The sequence below is a fragment of the Schistocerca gregaria genome, chromosome 7 (genome assembly GCF_023897955.1).
Source record: "Schistocerca gregaria isolate iqSchGreg1 chromosome 7, iqSchGreg1.2, whole genome shotgun sequence".
Taxonomy (NCBI): Eukaryota; Metazoa; Arthropoda; class Insecta; order Orthoptera; family Acrididae; genus Schistocerca; species Schistocerca gregaria.
Genome location: NC_064926.1, coordinates 197,700,483 through 197,717,202, shown reverse-complemented (window position 1 = coordinate 197,717,202; position 16,720 = coordinate 197,700,483). Strand labels below are relative to the sequence as shown.

Genomic DNA, 16,720 nt, shown 5'->3' with positions numbered 1-16,720 from the left:
AAATAATTTCATTAAACTCTTTCACGATGAGATTACAGCTCATGTAAAAGAGGTAAAAGATCATAATTTTTGATATTATTTTTGTCTTAAAATTGCGTTGCTTTTTTAGTTGCCAAATGAAAACTGTTCATCGTCTGCAGTTTAATTATGGTAAACATAGCAAAATTTTGCAATTTATTCAAAAACAGATTATTCCTTGAAAGCTTTCAATGCTCTCGACTATTGATGATTTGTCGTCGAATACGTCCCCCACAAATCATGCTAGTTACAAGCTGGAATATCGTTTTTGCATTCTGGAAGAACTTTTTGTGTTCCATAGTGGTGGAACTTTGGCCGTATAGTGTGAGACAAGTATTCAGCAGTCTTGCGGAATTGTTCAGTGCCGGTAACTGAATTCTGTTTGTGTAAACGAGGCTTAATCATTTTCTTCTTTACATTAATGCATATCACGTAAAGAATTTTTCGGAGAACTTTCTTAATTTCTCCTTTCTTATTATTCGAATACTAATGCTTCGAGAAACAGGGATTTCTAATATCGCCATCGTGCCGAGGAATGCTCGCTGCGTGGAAAGCTCGCAACAACTGAGATTGTCACGCGTTATAACACGATAAGCAACAATAGCCTGTGTGCGTAAGTCGAGCTGGTTCATAATCGATGCTGAGTACTTATCTCGTTACAGTGTATTCTATAACAATAAAATATTCTGCAACGTACAGGATATTGGTTAGTTACAGTCGTACATCGAGAATGCAGACACTTGCGCTATTTAGTGAATGCCTAGTATTCATAGATTCGGTGTCAGCTTTTCGCACCCAAATGATTTTAGGATTTTCGTGTCTATTTCTCAACATGTGAAGTGCTCATTAACATTGAGAACACAAACATAAACAAATATTCTATTGGAAAAACCCCTTCTTGGTCAGTTTATTAATTTATGGAAAATTTGCAGTGTCTAGCAAGTCCGCCACATAATTCTTCAGTATGATAAGTGTGTGTAATTAGTGGTTACGTGCTAATATTGATTTTAGTTATGGTATCCTTATGCAGTCTTAAATTTTACGTTTTCTTCGCAGCCCCTCTTTCGCCTTTAAAACAGGTAGCGAAACCTGTTGTTTACATCCGCGCAATATTGACCAATGCAAAACGGGTGGTGAAAGAGGGGCGGGGGTGTCCAGTACATAACTTTTGAATGCCCACCTTGCGTGATTAGGCATGGGTAAAATCTCGCGCAACGTATCAAAATTCACATTGTGATAGAGTTATTGGCGACTTCTGAACATTGATACGCAAGTTCCATTTCTACAACAGATCGTGTACCAAACATGGAAAATGAAACTTGATAAATGTTGGGAAGAAATCATTTATCTAGAACTCTTCATGTACTGTGAGGTGTAGAGAGAGAGACTGTGACTCTAAAGCCGTACTAAAGCATGCGATGCACTAAAATTAGTGTGATTTGGAGGCGGAGGTGAAGGTATTTGTGCACTCAAGGCAAACAAGAAACGGACCACAAAATATAATTTTATTTTGTGTAATAGTTGGAGAATGAACAAAAGCGGAATATAAATTTCCTTAGTCTACAGCACGTTAGTTTAAAACTGTGCGATGCTTGTCCATGTATGTGATCTTAGTTTTTATTTTACAATTATTGTATTTTTGCTTGCTTCGTTTGTGCATTAAGATTAACAAATACGGTACAGAAAGTAGTGGAGTATGACGGCTTCATAATTGGATGGGTATGTTCATCTACATGGATACTTTGCAAATCACATTTTAGTGCCTGGCAGAGGTTTCATCGAACCACCTTCACAATTCTCTATTATTCCAATCTCGCATAGCGCGCGGAAAGAATGAACACCTATATCTTTGATTAGCCTTCCCCACAACATTTTCTGTGTTCCATCCAATTCAAGTTGTTCGTAATTGTAATACCTAGGTACTTCGCTGAATTTAAGGCTTTTAGATTAGACTGATTTATCGTGTAACCGAAGTTTGAGTTCCTTTTTAAGCACTCATGTAGCTGACTTCACAATTTTCGTTATTAAGGATCAACTGCCACTTTACGCACCATTCAGATATCGTTTCTTAATATTTTGCTGTTTGCTTCGATCTACTGATGACATTATTAGTCGATAAACGTCAACATCATCAGTAAACAACCGAAGAATGCTGATCTGATTGTCACTCAAATCGTTTATACAGATAAGATGCAGCAAAGGGCTATAACACTAAATTGGGGAACGCCAGAAATCACTTTTGTTTTACTCGATGACTTTACGTCTGTTACTGTGACCTCTGACAGGAAATCGCAAATCCAGTCAAATAACTGAGACTATATCCCATAAGCACGCAATTTCACTACGAGCCGCTTGTGTGGTACAGTGTCAAAAGCCTTCCAGAAATCCAGAAGTACGGAATCTACCTGAAACCACTTGCCAGTAGCGCTCAACACTTTATGAATAAAGAGCTAGGTCTGTTTCACAGGAACGTTGTTTTCTGAACCCATGTTGACTGTGTGTCAATACACCGTTTTCTTCGGAGTAACTCATAATGTTCGAACACGACAAATGTTCCAAAATCCTGCTGCATATCGATGTTAACGACATGGGCCTATAATTTAGTGGATTACTCGTACTATCTTTCTTGAATATTGGTGTGACCTGTGCAAGTTCCCAGTCTTTGGGTACAGATTTTTCGTCCAGCGAACGGTTGTATGTGATTGTTAAAGTATGGGGCTAATGCATCAGCATACTCCGAAAGGAACCTAATTGGTATACAGTCTGGACCAGAAGACTTGCTTTTATTAAGTGATATAAGTTGCTTCACTTCTGCGAGGATATTTACTTCCACGTTGCTCATGTTGGCAGCTGTTCTCGATTAGAATTCTGAAATATTTACTTCGTCATCTCTTGTGAAGACATTTCGGAAGGCTGTGTTTAGGAAATCTGCTTTGGCAGCACTGCCTTCGATAGTATCTCTATTGCTGTCGCGCAGAGAAGCCATTGATTGTTTCTTGCCGCTAACATAATTCACCTACGACCGGAATCTCTTTGGATTTTCTGCCAGGTTTCGAGACAAAGTTTCGTTGTGGAAACTTATACGCATCTCACATTGAAGTCCGCCCTAAATTTTGAGCTTTTGTAAAAGATCGCCAATCTTGGGGATTTTGCGTCTGTTTAAATTTGACATGTTTGTTTCGTTGCCTCTGCAACAGTGTTCTAACCCGTTTTGTGTACCAAAGAGGATCAGCTCCGTCGTTTGTTAATTTATTTGGTATAAATCTCTCAATTGCTGCCGATACTGTTTCTTTGAATTCAAGCCACATCTGGTCTACACTTGTATTATTAATTTGGAATGAGTGGAGATTCTCTCTCAGGAAGGCGTAAGTGAATTTTTATCTGCTTTTTTGAATAGGTGCATTTTTCGCTTATTTTTCAAGGTTTTGGGGATTACAATATTCAATCTCGCTACGACCACCCTGTGTTCACTAATGCCTGAATCGGTTTTGAAGCTCGTTATTAATTCACGATTATTTGTTGCTAAGAGGTTAAGTGTGTTTTCACAACAGTTTATTTATTATTCGCGTGGGATCATGAACTAACTGCTCTGAAATAATGGTCAGAGAATGCGTTTAGTACAATTCCGCATGATATTTTTATGCGTACCTCGGGAATTAAACACGTATTTTCGCACTGTTCCTCATCTATATAAACGATTTGGGAGACAATCTGAGCAGCCGTCTTCGGTTGTTTGCATGTGACGCTGTCGTTTATCGACTGACAATGCCATCAGTAGATCAAAACAAACTACAAAATATTTAGAAAAAATATCTGAATGGTGCGTGAAGTGACAGTTGACCCTAAATAACGAAAATTGTGAAGTCAGCCACATGAGTGCTAAAAGGAACTCGTTAAACTTCGGTTACACGATAAATCAGTCTATCTTAAAGCCCTAAATTCAGCTAAATACCTAGGTATTACAATTACGAACAACTTAAATTGGAAATAACACATAGAAAATGTTGTGGGGAAGGCTAATCAAAGACTGCGTTTTGTTGGCAGTACACTTATTGTTAGAAAATGTAACAGACCTACTACGGAGACTGCCTACACTCCGCTTGTCCGTCCTCTTTTAGAATACTGCTGCGCGGTGTGGGGTCCTTGCCAGATAGGACTGACGGAGTACATCGAAAAAGTTCAAAGAAAGGCAGCACGTTTTGTATTATCGCGAAATATGGGAGAAAGTGTCACAGAAAAGATACAGGATTTGGGCTGGAAATCATTAAAATAAAGGCGTTTTTCGTCGCGACGGAATCTTCTCACGAAATTCCAGTCACCAACTTTCTCCTCCGAATGCGAAAGTATTTTGTTGACACCGGCCTACATAGGGAGGAACGATCACCACGATAAAATAGGGAAATCAGAGCTCGTTCGGAAAGATATAGGTGTTCATTCTTTCCGCGCGCTGTACGAGAATGGAGTAATAGAGAATTGTGAAGATGGTTCGATGAACCCTCTGCCAGGCACTTAAATGTGATTTGTTGAGTATCCATGTAGATGTAGAACACATCGAGGGTAAATTAGTCACCACCAACTATTATCGTATGAGTCGGGTGCGTGATTTCTTTGAACCTTTCAGCAACTGTATCATCTGAATTGGGAGGTCGGTAAAAGGATCCACTTATTATTTTATTCCGGCGTATTTGCAACAGATCCGCCGGGAAAGCATGAAAAGTTACAACAGCTACGTCAGTTTACAACTGTTACCAATGGTTCCTGTATCTACGTTCTTCCTGTGTTCAGTCTGCACCCTTTGTGACTGAAGCCCTTGCCGGCTGGAGTGGCCGAGCGGTTTTAGGTGCTACAGTCTGGAACCACGCGACCGCTACGGTCGCAGGTCCGAATCCTGCCTCGGGCATGGATGTGTGTGATGTCCTTAGGTGAGTTAGAGATAAGCAGTTCTATGTTCTAGGGGACTGATGGCCTCAGAAGTTAAGCCCCATAGTGCTCAGAGCCATTTGAACTGAAGCTCTTCTTGTGTTTTCCCGAGACCCTGTAACCTAAAAAACCGCCCAGTCCACGCCACACAGCCCCTGCTACCTGTGTAGCCGCCTCCTGCGTATAGTGGACACCTGACCTATTGAGCGGAACCCGAAACCCAACCACCCTTTGGCGCAAGTCGAGGAATCTGCAGCCTACACGGTCGCAGAACCGTCTGAGCCCCTGATTCAGACTACGCCGCAAATGGTCAGCTCTGCTTTCGTGTTGCATAGGAGTAAACTACGTAAAATGAAGCTGTTTTTGCGCGATGAAATACGGCTGGATAATATAAAAGATGCGTGTTTACATGTTACAGATTGCCAAGCAGCCACGAATTATGCCATGAAAGCTTTAATGACGCAAGAGTGTGCTGAATAGAACGAGGACACACTGTGGGCGAGACAGTATGAAAAACTTACGCAACAACTAGTCGCCTCATAATGCATAGAGAGGGCATCAGTTTTAAAGTTCTTTCGGATCATTTTTCAACGCTGGACGATTTATTTATTTATTCGACGCAGAATTTCAATTTTTGTGCAAGTGGGATTAATGCATTAATTTATTGAAATGAGTGCCTTGATGGTGGCATGTAATATATTGGCAACTGTTACCCTGACTGGAGTAGACAGTTTTGGCGGATAGTGTTCTTTTGATTGAGGCCAAACTGTGCAAGTCTCACGCAGGCTATTCGCAGCCTTTAGCAAAAGGGATCGTAAAGCCTTGAGAGGATATCAGAAGCGGCTCCGGGTGGTTCCGTTTAATGGGAAGACTACGAAAGTTGGATATACAAATACGGGAGACCAGTGTACCAGCCGGCTGCTGTGGCCGAGCGGTTCTAGGCGCTTCAGTCCAGAACCGCGGTGCTGCTACGGTCACAGGTTCGCATCCTGCCTCGGGCATGGATGTATGTGATGTCCTTAGGTTAGTTAGGTTTAAGTAGTTCTAAGTTCTAGGAGACTGATGACCTCAGATGTTAATTCCCATAGTGCTTAGAGCCATTTGAACCATTTTGAACCAGTGTACGTAGGGCCATCTTGTATCTAGAGCCACATAAGTTATTTGAGAAAAAATTAAGGATGTTCAGTGTTTTGGTACTCAACTGGTTGGCAACAACAATTGGACACTCCACAATAGAAGGGAATTGGGTAGCGAGTAAGATAGGTGGAGCACTTTCATCTTTTCGCCATACTAAAGTAAAATTTTCTTTGTTACTGCTTTTTTTTTCTTCTGAGGTAAGCACTATCAATTTTTACAATCTGTATCATACGACTTAGAATTTATGTATCATCATCGTCAGTGTTCTGCCAAAAAGCAGGTTTTCATATGGTAGTTGTCCAGGATGTCTGGTCTTCTGACATCCTCTTTAGGCCTGCATAATTTCCTCTTCCCTTTATGTCGTCTATCATCTAGTATCTCCTCCTTCCTCTGTCTTCTCCCACAGACTAATCCTTCCAAAGCATCTGCTAGCAAGCACTCCCTTCTCAATGAATGTCCCAACCAGTTCTTTTGCCTTTTTCTTACAACCTTCAGCAGAGATATTCTCTCACCAAACCTTTCCAATGCTCTTTCATCACTCACTCTTTCCATCCAGCCTATTCTCTCCATTCTCCTCCACATCCACATCTTAAATGCTTCTAACCTTTTTGCATCCTCTCGTCTCAGTGTCCATTTTTATGGCCCATATAGTGCTACGCTCCAGACGAAATATTTGCCAAGCCTTTTCCTCAGTCCTTTATCTAATTTGCCACATAAAGAGTCCCCTCTTACTGTTGGATGCCTCCTTCACTAAGGCAATTCGAGTTTTCACCTCCTGGTGACATCTCAAGTCTTCAGTTATCGTGCCCGCATCTCGTGGTCGTGCGGTAGCGTTCTCGCTTCCCACGCCCGGGTACCCGGGTTCGATTCCCGGCGGGGTCAGGGGTTTTCTCTGCCTCGTGATGGCAGGGTGTTGTGTGATGTCCTTAGGTTAGTTAGGTTTAAGTAGTTCTAAGTTCTAGGGGACTGATGACCATAGATGTTAAGTCCCATAGTGCTCAGAGCCATTTGAACCATTTTTCAGTTATCGTGCTTCCGAGATATTTAAATGCACTTACTTGGCTAATGGTAGATTGTCCTATTTTAATATTGGACAGTTTGCGTCTTGTACTGATGACCATACTCTTCGTTTTTGCTGTGTTTATTTGCATCCCATATTCCACACAAACTTCATTCATATCTTTCAGCATGTTATTCACTGTCTGCTCACTTTCTGCCAGTAATACCATGTCATCAGCAAATCTTATACATTCAATTCACTTTCCACCAATACATATTCCAAGTTTCCAATCTAAGCCTTTCGCAATAATCCCTTCAAGGTATCCGTTAAACAACAGTGGGGAAAGTCAACAACGTTGTCTAACAGTTTGTCCAATGCTGCTTCCTTCTGACATTTCATTTCCAATCCTTATCCTTACTTTTTGGTGTAAATATAGATTCTGTATCAATCGCCTGTCTTTCCAGTGTACTCCTTTCCTCTTCGAAATATCCATCAGCTTGTTCCACTGAACTCTGTCGAAGGCCTTTTCTAAATCTATAAAAACAGCAAAGATTTCTCTACCTTTTTACATACATATTTCCCCTATAGTTCTTAACAGGCCAATAGCATCTCTTGTTCCTTTTCCTCTTCTGAATCCGAACTGCTCCTCTGAAATCCCTTTATCCAACTTGCCATATAGCCTTCTATTCAAAACTCTCAGCAAGACTTTAGCTGCATGAGAAATTAGACTGGTAGTCCTACGCTCTTCACATTTTTTTAGTGTTCCTCTTTTTTCTCTGTTGGTATGATAACTTTTGCAAGGAAGTCCTCAGGCCATTCCCCTTTGTCATATATCCCAGACTCTTCAACAGTCCTGCTGGCAAATCATCAATTCCACAAGCTTTCCTATTCTTCGTCTCCTTCAGCGCAATTTCTCCACTAATATAAGGCTAAATCCTACACAATAGTATTTATGGCGGCTATGCGGACGCCACTATATAAGCAAATTGTTTTTTTTAATTCATCGCAATCACAGATTAACATATTTACACTAAAAATACACATTTCAAAAAATCTCACGTGTGACTGGCGGAGGGGGGGGGGGGGGGGGGCGGTAGAGCTAAATCTCCCAACGTGGGAAGATGGGTCGAAAAAACTACATAGTTAATGTACACCCCCCACCCAGAGTCTCCATGCTTCTCTTTGACTGAATGCCAACGTCTCAGAAGCTGTATTATTCCGGCCAGGACACAGATTCTGCTAATCTGTCGGTCGAATGGCTCGGGTAACGGTGGTAGAAAGCTCCTCCAATGATATAAATAACGTTCGTGCATAGGTTTTCTCAACTTCGGGAATAAGTCTAATTCTGGTGGATGCATGTCGGGACGTTAGAAATGATACGGCAACAGTTTCCACCCGTACTCGTACAGTTTTCGGGCTACAGTATTGTCGATATGCGGGCGAGTATTGCCATGGAGAATAATGAGTGGCCCAGCCTCGAGCAGGTTTGGATGAAATTTCGACAATGCACTGCTGAGGCACGTGTTCCTCATGGGACTTCCTGTCATAATGACTGCTTGATGATCATAAGCAAAAGTTATCATTTTATTGAGCGCGTCGAAATTTTTTTGGACATGGAGAATCTGAAGCTCTCGACTCATTGGACTGTGATTTCAACTCCTATTCAAAGTCTCTAATCCGCGTTTCATCAGTAGTCATTCGACACCAGAATCCGTGACCTTCGCGGTTTAATCTTTGTTTGAGCAAAGTTGCAATGTCCAGGTGTTCCTGCTTCTTTTCAGCAGTGAAAGCAGAGTGGGACCCATTTCACAGACTTTTTTTGTTTTTCTTTTTCAAATCATTTGGCAGAATACGAAATACTGATGTCGGGGGAATTCCCGTGATAACAGTGTTCTTCACAAGTCACACTGCGATCTTGTTCAAGAGCATATGCCACAAGTTTCACACCTCGTTCATCTGTTGACGTTATTGGCTTACCGGGTCTTTGATTATCGCCATTGGTCATACTATCGCCACGTAAACGATTAATCCAACGCGAAACTTTATGGTCCACAGTAAATTCACCACGTAACGCACTGTGGATTTCTTTCTGGTTTTTCCCGCTTACCGTTTCGATCTTTATGTACGAGTACGACGTGTGGTCTTAGGCAGCCACGGTACCCGAGACGCCTGCAGGGCCCCTTTCTACCAATTGACAATTTTATGTTAGGGAACACTGCGCAAAAACACGGGCTCTACCTCAAGCTGCCAACTACAGCTGACGTAATTTTCGTTGTTGTTGCATCGAATAATTCACAGTAATACCAACCTGTGCAATATTTATGAAACGTCCCTCGTATTGCTCACAATAAAGAACTAATTATACCCAAATTATCTTCCTTTTTGGTCCAATAGTTTTAAACTAACCTCCAAAATATGTACCAACAAGTTTTCGTTTAATTTTTTGCTTAGAAATGGTTCGTTTGGAAAGTAACTTTGACACATTGTAAACCGCCTTTGCCCAAATGTAGTATAATAATAATAATGTCTGAGAAAGGAAAGAAACAATAATAATACTAATTCAAGTAACAAGACAATACCTGGCTCTTCTTGCCATGTGTCGCGATGCAGGTGTAGTCTACACCAATGGTTCTGTGGTCGATGGGCACACTGGGTTTGCTTTCCTTCACGGCGACTGCGCTGAGCAGTATTCCCTGCCTTCAAAACGAGGATAATGGAATGTAGTCGAATTAAGTCGGGTGACGCTGAGGGTATTAGATTACTCAAAGTAGTAAAGGAGTTTTGCTATTTGGGGAGCAAAATAACTGATGATGGTGGAAGTAGAGAGGATATAAAATGTAGACTGGCAATGGCAAGGAAAGCGTTTCTGAAGAAGAGAAATTTGTTAACATCGAGTATAGATGTGTCAGGGTGTCGTTTCTGAAAGTATTAGTATAGCGTGTAGCCATGTATGGAAGTGAAAATTGGACCATAAATAGTTTAGACAAGAAGAGAATAGAAGCTTTTGAAATGTGGTGCTACAGAAGAATGCTGAAGATTAGATGGGTAGATCACATAACTAATGAAGAGGTATTGAATAGAATTGGGGAGAAGAGAAGTTTGTGGCACAATTTGACTAGAAGAAGGGATCGGTTGGTAGGACATGTTCAGAGGCATCAAGGGATCACCAAATTAGTATTGTAGGGCAGCGTGGAGGGTAAAAATCGTAGAGGGAGACCAAGATATAAATACACCAAGAAGATTCAGAAGTATGTAGGCTGCAGTTGGTACTGGGAGATGAAGAAGTTTGCACAGGATAGAGTAGCATGGAGAGCTACATCAAACCAGTCTCAGGACTGAAGATCACAACAACATGGGAGCAGTGTTTTCACTGCGGAGCTGGTTGCTCTGTATCGTGCACTCTCACCTTTCCTCCTGCCCTGGGGCATAATTTGTCATATGCAGTGACTCCCTGAGTGGATTGCAAGCACTCGACCAGTGGTTTTCTCCGGACCCTTTGGTGCGCGGTATTCAAGATGCTGTTTTTGCTCTCGCCGAGTGTGGTCGTTCAGCGACGTTTGTGTGGACCCCGGGCCACATCGGCATTCTAGGAAACGAACGTGTCGATCGGTTGGCCAAGCAGGCCACCACTTCCCCACCCCTGCAGCTTGGTATCGTGGAAAGAGACCTCCGTCAGCCCTACATCGCAAGGTCCGCGATGTCTGGAGCTCTGAATGGTCTGTCTTGAACACGCCAAATATGCTGCGCATGGTAAAGTCGTCCACGGCCGTATGGAATTCATCCTTGAGGCGCTCGCATAGGGGCCCAGTTGTTCTCTGCCGCTTCCGAATTGGACGTACTCGGTTGACCCACAGCTATCTCCTTCGCCGTGAGAATCCGCCCGAGTGTCGCTGTGATGCAGGGCTGACAGTTGTCCATCTTCTGTACTGCCCCTTTTTAGCCCCCTTGCGGCAGTCCTTTAATTTACCTCTATAGCGGACTCAGTTTTTCGTTTTATCCGTGCAGCTGGGTTTTATCACCCACTCTAGTGCGGGTACTCTCGCATGATTTCTCAGGCTAAATCCACTCCAGCGACTTTTAATTGTGACGTGGATACCAGAATCGTGTCTTTTATGGTAACAAGTTGTGTTGGTACCTCTATCAACGCTTTCCAGCTGGAGGTTCTTCGTTTGTAGTTCAAAAATGGTTCAAATGGCTCTGAGCACTATGGGACTTAACATCTATGGTCATCAGTCCCCTAGAACTTAGAACTACTTAAACCTAACTAACCTAAGGACAGCACACAACACCCAGCCATCACGAGGCAGAGAAAATCCCTAACCCCGCCGGGAATCGCTCCCGGGAACCCGGGCGTGGGAAGCGAGAACGCTACCGCACGACCACGAGATGCGGGCGTTTGTAGTTGAGTGGTTGATCTTTTACCTGATCCATCAACCACTGTAGTCCGTTTTACTCTAGTCAACTATTTGCTCTGCTCCTTTTAAGTGCCCTCTATTTTGTGTTATTGCGGTGTTTATTTTAGCTCTGTACCCTTCGGTGTTCCCATTCCCTCCCCCTGTCTGCAGAGGTTACGCTTTTCCTGTATAGGCCTTTTACAAGTATGTCTGTCTGGAACAGGGGACGGATGACCTCTGTGTGTAGCCCCCATCAAACACCAAAACCAACCAACCATCTATATACAAGGCCAGCTTGAAAGTAGCGCCGCATGCAAGGAAATAGACAACTTTAAAAAAAATGCAGTTTCAGTTAAGTGAAAATACTTAAATTTATACAGAATTACAACCGTAGTTTGTACTGGGATATTTTTAATTTTTAAAAAAATTGAACTGATTGTTTTTTGTAGCGGATCATAAAAAATACACTGGTATCCACTGCATTTGTTTAGACATATTTTTAAATTGCATTGTTGGCGTCTTAAGCCCGAAGACAGGTGTGAAGCAGCACTCCCCGCTAGTCGATTCTGTGCAAGCTTCCCCACCGTAGCATAACCTACATCCATTTGAACCTGCTTGACGGTAGTCCGCAACTCATGGACCAGCTGCCTCTTGATTGAGGGGTTTCGGGTTGGAGATTCTCGGCGTTTGTGTTCTCTTCTCACTTTCATCGACCCGCAAGGTGCCTACCTGCTCAAACCCTGGTCGTCCTCACCATGTCCATCCCACGTACTTCCCTTAATTACCATATTGGCTATTTCCGTTAGCCACAGCTTCCGGGAACTACTAATTTCTTGTTAGAAGAGATTTTAAACAACGAAATGCTTGCCCATGTACCCATCTAAGATACTGCCTGAAACTTCTCTATCGGAGCCCAGTCGCCTCTGTTCGATCCGTCGCAGGCGATATCGCTGCAATTGGCCTCTCAGTCGACCCAGCCACACTCGAATGATTTTCCAAGCAATTTCAACCATTATTACGCAACCGTGTCGAAGTTCTGCGTGGAAAATAAACTGTGTTCAGCAGTAGAGGCAATTGATCTCTATATATTCAGCAATATTTGCTAATAATAAACGTAAAAAGAAACGAATTGGTAACTCCGGCCTCGAGTTCTCAGAATGCTTCGTGGCATTTGATTAACTGTGAAATCTAACGTAAAGTTCTTACTCAGCGTGGTCAAAGCTAAACAGAACGAACTTGTTGTGAAATGCTTTCCTTGTTAACCGTGATTTATTTAACACGAAGTACTGTGTTACCTTTCTCACAGGCGCCAAGTGGGTTGTGTACATCTTTCCAATGTGCCATTGCAATTCGTTTTTAATTTACCAGTTCTCAGTTCCTTTTTCATTCATTAGTGTTATAGTTTAACAGGAAGTAACTATACAATTCTTTTTGCCGTCTCAAAGTGTCTGTACAAACGTTGAAACATCAGCTCTGCTGATTACCTACTATTGTTAGCGCACGTAAAATGGTAAGGGACTTGAGGAAAGTATAATAGATCTCCCCCGACCACTTAAATTAAAGTGTCAAGTAAATAATACACTGCATCATTCCATTTAGAACTTGCAAATCAGAAGTTAAAAACTTTAGTAAAGAATGATGTTTCATACATAACGGAATCATCAGAAGGAGTCTAATGTATTGTGACTATTACTATGAACTTCCTGTTAATTCTACTTCTACAGTACAAGCTTCAAAGTGCTAATGACTGCAAAATCGGAGGGTGTATTTTGTATTAATTTTTTTAATATAAATGGCACCTCCGACCTCCACTTCTCAGTGTGTTTCGTGGTATCTGATTAACTGTAAATTCTAATGTAAAGTTATTACTCAACGTCAGCAAAGCTAAACAAAACTAAATTACACTGCGGTGAGAAAAGTCATGAGGTGCCTCCTAATATCGTGTCGGACCTCATTTTGCTTGGCGTAGCGTAGCAACTCGACGTGCCATGGACGCAACAAGTCGTTGGAACTCTCATGCAGAAGAATTGAACCATGTTGCATCTAAGCCGCCCACTGCCCACAATTGTGAAAATGTTCCAGTGAAGGATTTTGTGCACGAACTGACCGCTCGGTTATGTGCCGTAAATGTTCGCTGGAATTCATGGGCGATCTGGGTGGCCAAACCATTTGCTCGTATTGTCCAGAATATTCTCCAGACCAGTCACGAATAATCGTGGCTGAATGATATGGTGCATTCTCATCCAAACAAATTCATCGTAGTTCGCGAACATGATGCCCATGAATGGCTGCAAACGGTCTCAGAGTGGCTAAATATAACCATTTCCATCATATCATCGGTTGTTGGACCAGAGGACCGGGTCCATTCCTTGTAAAAACAGCTCACGCCTTTATGGAGCCACCACCGTCCTGCACAGTGTCTTGTTCACAACTTGGGTCCATCATAATTAGGACAACACGATAGCCAGTCCCCGAGCGGAGAAAATCTCCGAAACAGCTGGGAATCGAACCCGGGCCCTTAGGATTGACATTCTGTCGCGCTGACCATTCAGCAACCGAGGGCGGACATGAAGTTGCTACCGTACCATGAGCTGTTACCAAAAGAAATCGGGGCTTTTCCGACCAGGCTACTGTTTTCCAGTCGTCTATAGTCCAACCGATACGGTCACAAGCCCACGGGAGGCACTGAAAGCGATATCGTGTTGTTAGCAAAGGTATTCTCGACGGTCGTCTGCTGGCACAGCCCATTAACGAAATATTTCGCAACACTGTTCTACCGGATGAATTCGTCGTATGTCCCATATTGACTTCTGCATTTATTTCAGGCAGTGTTGCTTGTCTGTTAGTACTGACGAATGACCGCAAACGCCGTTGCCCTCCCATGTTAAGTGAAGGCCATCGGCCACTGCGTTGTCCGTGGTGAGAGATAATACCTGAAATTTAGTACTCTCGTCACACGCTTGACCTGTGGATCTCGGAATATTGAATTCCGTAAAGATTTTCGAAATGGAATGCCCCATACATCTAGCTCCTACCATTTCGGGTTCAAATTCTGTTAATTCCCGTTGTCCGTTCATAATCACGCCGGAAACCTTTTCAAATGAGTGCAAATAACAGCTCCGCTAATGCATCGCCCTTTTATACCTTGTGTACGTGATGTTACCGCCATCTGTAAACGTGTAAATCGCTTTTCCTTGACTTTTGTCATACCAGTGTACTGTAACTGGACAAGAGTGTCTCAGCCAGGCAGCCATATTGTCACACATTGCATGCGATCCATCAGATTCCATGAGAAGTACAAGCAATTAGCCATCGATCACTGCGATTTGTCGACACAAGAGCAACCTCGAGACATTTCAAACGACCTAGCGACGGGTCGCTGCGATCCGTTGCTCTTATGTGGGCTCCCTGGTGGAATGGTTTAAAGTTTCACGTTGCTCGATCAATACTCACTTTGTGCTGCCCGTCGACGTGAAGGATGAGCTTTCGCTCGTCACTGAGGTGCGCGCGCCAAACACATGGTGCATCTCCGAGCTGCCGCTTGCACCAGGTTCCACACGTGCCACTGTGTACCGCGAGGTATACGGGGAATGCCATTATCTCTAAAGCTGAGGCTAGAGTCACACGACCGGTTTATCATCGCACGTTGTATTAGTACACGTGAACCAGTGGATCCACCTACGCACACTATGGAAATGAAGCTACGAACTTGCCGCGAGGACGCAGCAAACTCCCAGATCGCCGGCCGGCCGCGGTGGTCGTGCGGTTCTAGCGCTGCAGTCCGGAACCGCGGGACTGTTACGGTCGCAGGTTCGAATCCTGCCTCGGGCATTGATGTGTGTGATGTCCTTAGGTTAGTTAGGTTTAAGTAGTTATAAGTTCTAGGGGACTGATGACCTAAGATGTTAAGTCCCATAGTGCTCAGAGCCGTTTTCCCAGATCGCCGCGAAGTAGCAGTATTGCTGGGCAGTGCGCACGTATTTGCGACCCTGGCAACAGCTGCCGTCAGCCTGCCACAGGTGCACGTGCTTTGGATATCGAGTTGTTTAGCGGAGAGGTGAAGAAATGCACTAAGATATGGGACACATGCCGCAAGGAGTACCATGATAAGATTAAGAGCCATTGTTGTGAAGTTTTTTGGCATAAGTTTACCTTCACTTTCTCTTAAATATTTACAACCGTGCTTCAAACTCGCCCCCCAGCGGCTGTGAAATAACTAATAAAAGAGTCCAAAACTTTCGGTGGCATTTTTTTTAATGTATTCATAAATTAAGCTATCAACCACTGCCTACATCCATACTGGTTACCCGACAATCAAGTAATGTGCATTGTGTCGGAGTAATACTAAGGTGATTACAAAACTCATCCCGGACTGTGAACACTATTTTATCCCGCCTCCCCCACCATCAGGCTCACCATTCTCTGGCGAGTTCGTGCTACCATGGGGCCCCAGTCTTTGCAGCACCTCTTCCCTTTCCATGCTACAAGTCTATCTGGTGCTATTTTTTCCCCCTGCCTTGGGTAACATTTCTTCGGTGTATTCGGAAATGCGTTCTGAAGTTTCGGGGGCCCGACATCGTAACAGTCCCTCGTCTGGTTTTTCGTTCTTTCTTCCTTATTCATCCCTCCCTTTCCTCTATTTTGGCGTTTGAGGTCTCTCTTTGTTTCTTCTTCCTCCCTGTGCGCTCCTGAAGGCGGGCCCACGCGATTGACGCGTAACAGGTGGTTGAATAACGCGTAATTCCCAGCCCTGGGTCGATAGGTAGGGATCGCACGTACCTCCTGGTTCAGGCCAGACACAGGGAGTGGTGGTTGCCTGAGCCGTTATCTTCCCAATAGCCCATTCGTCCCTCTGTCTGAAGTTCCGAAGGTGTGACCTCAGGTAACAAGCAAGGCGGGTTCCCCCTCCTTCCCCGAGAGGTCCCTTAGACGGAAAGTGCTTGCCATCGGAGACTGGCAATCATGGAGGATTTTTTCACAATGAGCCAATCATCTTCATCTCTGTCTACGTCTACTAAACACAAACAGAGAGAGACTAAAGATTAAACGACTATCTCAGCTGCACATCGGTTCCTCGTTGTCACATGCTGAAGGTCAGTCTTTTACTGCGGTTAATCCGTTTATTATTTAGAAATATTTTGATGCAGTTGCAGGTTATTAGATCCTAATCTCGCATACGTAATGGGACTTTGCTTCTGGAGACCAGTTGTGATTTTTCAAGCCCAACAACTGCTTACAGCTTCACTCCTCC

The 16,720-nt window shown here is 43.3% G+C and overlaps 1 protein-coding gene across 1 annotated transcript in view; it reads left to right on the top strand.

The window, feature by feature from the left end:
* LOC126282348 (G1/S-specific cyclin-D2-like) overlaps positions 1-16,720 on the top strand; it is a 151,255-nt gene that overhangs the window by 654 nt on the left and 133,881 nt on the right. The window lies entirely within an intron of this gene.